Below are 6,000 nucleotides of genomic sequence, written 5' to 3'. Positions count from 1 at the left end.
GGTAAGGTCGTTCTTTCCTCGATTGCCAGCGAACCAATGATAGCATCCAGTAGTCGAGATGAAACAGCTGCATCCTTAGGACCTCGTCAATATCTTCTTCTTCCTCAAAATCAAACTGAAACTTGCCCAAGCCCAAATCTGTCCCAATCAATTTCCAAATTTTCGGGAGCGTCACCACCAATGCCTTCACATCCTGCTCATCAGGATTCATGCATCGACCAATCAAAGTCTTTGCATAGCCTTGAATGAGCCCCGTGTTGTCAAAGTGTGGCCCCGAAATCTTCAGTCTTTTGGGGTTTCCCTCCACACTCCTCGCAATCCCAATAAGTTTACTCTAAGTCATTGAAACCAAAGAAAAGAAAAAGCCACAAAAACCTTTAACGATAATTGAAATGAGAACTGAGCTGTGCTGTAAATCGAAGACCCTACACCCTAGCTTGATTCCCATTAAAGAAAATCTTCTATGATTGATACGAGAAGTCAGCAACCAAATATTTTGAATCCACTCAACGATTCTAACCAGCCAAATTATCCAATAGACTTGCAGATTCACAAACCATACATTCCATCTCCTAGTAATAAAAGATTGAGGAGTATCCTTTTGACAACCCTTAAGAAACAAAACACCCAGATCTTGCGATTTCGTTTTAATGAGAACGACAACCGTACCACAAAGATCTCGCCTTTGGATGATGTTTGACGATGATTTCCTTAAGCGTAAGGAGCCCGAAGCTTTTACCAATTCTAAGGATCTTGCCCTCCATATATTTCCATTTATCCGGAGATTCCCTCCGAGATCCACACGATCTCTCCTGGTGGAGACCCCAGTTTGTTTCGATCCTCTCCAGGAACCTTCATAATGATGAAGATCTGCCCTCTGATTATCCCTTGTGACCCTTTGATCCCCTGGATCCCATCCTCGAAGATCCATCATAACCCTAGAAAAAAGTCGCCGTCGCCGTCGCCATCGCTCAATACACCACTAATCACATATAATTTTAGATATGTAATATCTAATCAGTTTTTTGGTTTCAGTTCTCTAAATACCAAAATTTGGAATAATTCGGATATTTAATCAATTTTAGTTCTGGTTTGGTACTACTTTCGGTTCCGTTCTTTGGAATTGGGTTTTTTCTCAGCCCTAATATTGACATAAAATAGTAATATATTTTTTTAAAATTAGATCCGCGCGGGCGCGGATCAAAATCTAGTCTGTCACAAAAAGATTAAATGGGCTTGATTTATTGCTTGATTTATTCATTTATGATTGTTGAATTTGATTACATGAGTTTATGAATGGTTTTGCAAGCAAAAATACAAGACGACTATATTTTTAGTGTTCTAAATTTTCAGTTTTTATAAAATTTGATGAAATTCAATTGTTTTGTGAACATTTTATTTTTCTTTAATTGTTTTGTAATTTTGGATAAAATATATAAGGGCAAAGATTTAAAATTTAGCTTAAGACAACATATATGTTAGATCCACACTGAAGTCATGTCAAATAATGATTTCTTTTTTTCGTCAATTGATTTCAGTTTTCCAAATTATAATTTTAACTAGATTTTGACTCGCACGCCCGCGCGGATATATTTTTCAAAAATATGTTGCTAAACTCGAATTGAAATTAATGAAATATCTGAATTATTCAAAATTTTGGTATTTAGAGAACTGAAACCTAATCCGATTCGAATCAAAGTATTTCAGGTATTTAAATGTATCCAAAATAGATTTATATACTTATATATATTAATTATTTTTAGATTTAATGTACATAAAAACATCCATAATATATGATACTTTTAAGTGGTTTAAATTCTTGAAAATATATAAAAATAGTCAAAAATAAATATCTAAAATAGTTAAAATATATTCAAAACACCAAAAATGCTTAAAATAATTATTGATTCTCTGTCTAAATATTTAAACCAAACCAATTTATATGTTAACTTTAGGTACTCTAACATATGTAATATATTATTTTGTTTTTAGATTTTGGAAAATTTAGAGTATATAATGAAAGATCTGAACCGAACCCATACCGAAATTTAGAAATATCCGAATGAGGTTGAAATATTTGATCCCAAAAACCCGAAACTCAAACAGATCCCAAACCCGAATGGGTCCCCGAACACCAACCCCTAGTCACTATTATATATCATATATGTATCATCATATAATTAATCGTATTTTATAAGTACCATCATACAAGTAACCATATAATTAATAGTATTTTATATGTATCATCATATAACTAATCACATATATTATATTTTAAAATATTTATGTGAAATATAAAAATCATAACTTAAGTTGGTGTTTGAAATTAAGCTTTGTATTATATTTTTCTTATATATACTGAACTCGCATTGAATATAGATCGTATGTGATAGATTAATGGAGGATTTTAAGAGGATTATTCGGTAACTGGTATGCTTTCGTACTCTAAGGAAGAAGATGAAAGAGCGCTTGTGAAACCCTAATGGCAATGGAGTCTGGAGAGGCGAAGAAGAAGAACATGGGTCTAACACAGAATGGAAACACAGCGCTTCATCTAGGCGGAGATAACAAAAGCCCGAAGATAACGAAAGCCCAAAACGAATTGCACATACGACTGAAGTTTACACGAAGCCCGGTTATAAGAAAAGCCCCAACAAATTGCACATAAGATTTAATGAAACTCAGCAGATTGATTATGATGACACATCACATCCAGAAGAAGATATTTGATGACGTGGTTGAGGAGGATTGTGAGAATTTCTTCTTCATATAATTAGATCTCTCTCTTTTTTCAAATTTTTAATATTTTTATTACTGAAAACTCCATTTTCATCCCACCATTAAGGGTGCTCTTAGCGATATTATCCGTAAGAGTCCATAATTTTGCTCATTTCATTTTCATATTTTATCATATAAACTATTTTTGGGTGTAAACCAAAATCAATTCTCGGTTGTAATGCATGAAAACGTCCTCGTAAAGAGCATCCACGCACAAAAGCATTATACAATATGTCTTTTTTTTTTTGTGTGCAACCTGTATTATATATGTCTCATCATCTTATGCAACTCAATTATTGTTTCAATGAAACCATGCAGTTGAAAGATATGGCTTAAAGACTACCTGCCTCGCCTGACCAGCCAATAAAAATCAACACAGTTTGTACCCAAACCTTACAGTGGATTCTCTCATTGATTATATTTCGCGAGGATGGAATTCGCAGGTGCTTCGGGCTTTGGTAAACCCACATGATGTGAAAATCATAGAAAGTATACCACTAAGTAGAGATCAGATGGTAGATAGGGAAGGATGGCATTTTACAAACAATGGAAAATTTACGGTTAAATCATGATATCAAGTAGAAAGGATCTACCCGGATAGGGAAAGACCACCATCATTGATTGGACCCACAGTTGATGTTCTAAAAGCATTTTGTTGGAAAATACAGTGTCCACTGAAAATTAAATATTTTCTACGGCAATTGGTGACTGGGTGTGTAGGTGTCAAGAAGAATTTGCAAGCGCGGGGGATGCAAGGAGATATATGGTGTGCAAGATGTGGAGCAGATGAAGAATCAATCAACCATGTATTTTTCGAATGTCCTCCAGCACTTCGGGTTTGAGCTCTCTCAAAGATCCCAACAAATCAGTCATTTTCCCAACAAGTTCTCTCTTCACAAACATGGATTATATTTTCTAGAGAGTTTTTGCTTGAAGGGGCCCTCCTCACCACTCCCCTTCCCCTTATACAATGGAAGCACAGATGGAGGACAATCAGTTTGCATGGATACTATGGTACATTTGGAATAGAAGAAATAATAAAGTTTTTAGAAACCTGGAAATGGATCCTCGGGACACCCTTAAACTGGCATCAACGGAATCTACACTCTGGGCTGAGGCACATATTTTGAATGAACAGAAGATGGTACCACATGTAAAGGGTACGACTCTTCCGTCAATTCCCGGAAGATGGTGTTTCACAAATGGATCATGGAAAAAGGAGGATATTTTCTCCGGTCAAGGCTGGTTTAGTACTTTAGAAGGATTTGAGGGCTTGATGGGGGCAAGGAATGTACGAGCTACTCTATCTCCCCTTTATGCTGAGATGGAAGCGCTACTATGGGCTATGGAATGTATGAGGAACTTACGATAATTTCAGGTTACGTTTGCAACGGATTGTTCTCAATTGGTGAAGATGGTTTCAGAACCAGAAGAATGACCAGCTTTTGCAAGTTATTTGGAAGATATTAAGAGCATGAAAGAGAGTTTTCTCCGATCAGAGATTATCTATATACCAAGGAGGCAAAAATACAAAGGCGGATAAGCTAGCATGCAGTGCCAGAAAGCAAACGTCTTTCGTCGTTCACATGGATCAAGATCTCCCGGTGTGGATCGCAGAGTCAGTATAAGTCTGTAAAGTTGTCGACAAAAAAAAAGTTAACACAATTTAAACTTTTAGCGAAAAAATATATATATGTGTATGCATTGAGCAGATTCGTTTCTTAGTATATTTTGTTAGGAAATAACAGTCTTGATATTGACAAAGCAGTAATAACAGATACTCACACATGCATTATTTTGTAATGAGGATCATTTTTATTATATGGTTCTAGTTTTGTAGGCATTCCATGTTTGATTGGATTGATCTATTATTTGGGGAGGGTTTGAGGTGGTTTTGGCAATCAATATGAATGTTTTGAATAGAGTAGTATTCTCTCCAACTACATGTATTTTTTCATTTCGGTTAGATGTAGGTTTTAGAAAATTTTAATAGTATTTTTGGTTTTTATTATTTTTTTTAAAAATCAGTTGAGCTTATTGAATTAGTATTAATTCTAATTTAAATAATAATAAAATTATATATTTATAATAATAATAATATTATTTTTAATATATGTGACAACATAAAAACTATCTTTCACGAAAATATTTTTTTGATACAGTTAATTTCTTCATCTTCATATTGACATAGTCAATTATGATTTTGTAGTTTCTAAAATTAGTATAAAAATATGCAAATGTCTGATCGCGTTAATTTCGTTGACTTCGCTCTATTTTTTGACAAGTTTAATAAATCAAACTATTTTTATCTTTTCTATTGTGTATATATATTATAAGTGTTAGGAACAAATGTTTTTAACAAAAACACAAATCATTGTTTATGCTATCTCTTATAAGATATTGAACCATGAAGTCTCCTATTTTATTCATTGTTTCTTGTGTTGTTTTGTTGCTCGTTTTGAGTTATCCTGAATGTATATATTAATATATATTATAATTAATAATCTGCGAAAAATAGATATAGCAACCTAATTTTCAATTTTCTGCATTATCAAAATAAAAACTGATTTTCTTATTTATTATATAATTTTTTTCTTTGTTATACAACACTAGAAGCAAAAGCTGCTCCTAACAGGTGTCAGCAGAGAAACCTTTTTCCTGGGAAATGTGGAAATGATGGAATACAAAGTTGCCTCAGGGATTTCAAGAAAAAGACCAAGAAGAGCCACATTATCGATCAATGTAGTAAATGTGAGAACCATAAGTCCCCTAATGGTTTAGTACAACGTCTATGCCATTGCAGTCACCCTTTCTCTTCTCCTTGCTTATTAATTCATTCATGGATCAATTATGGCATCCAATTTAAAAGGATATATTTAAATTTTGTTTTCTTATTAATATTTAAAGATGAATAAATTTTATAAATATTTTAATTGAAAAATTATATTTGTTGGAAATTTTAGTTATGATACTTTGACAGCATTATGTTTGGATCTAAAAACTTTCATTTGTGTTAGTTGATGGAACTAAAAATTTTACGAGAATCAATACTAGAATAAGTTAGTAACTATATAGAAGTACTTAATTTATTTAAAAAATAGAGATTGTTATAAAAATACATAAATGGCTTATCGCATTTTGTTTACTATTCTAATATTGATCTCTACAATTGAAAGAAGCTTTTTAAAAATGAAACTGATAAATTATATGTAGTCTAATATG

This window comes from Brassica oleracea, chromosome C2, assembly GCF_000695525.1.
Source record: "Brassica oleracea var. oleracea cultivar TO1000 chromosome C2, BOL, whole genome shotgun sequence".
NCBI classification, from domain to species: Eukaryota; Viridiplantae; Streptophyta; class Magnoliopsida; order Brassicales; family Brassicaceae; genus Brassica; species Brassica oleracea.
The sequence above is the reverse complement of the archived record's forward strand: the minus strand, read 5'-3'. Positions refer to the sequence as shown.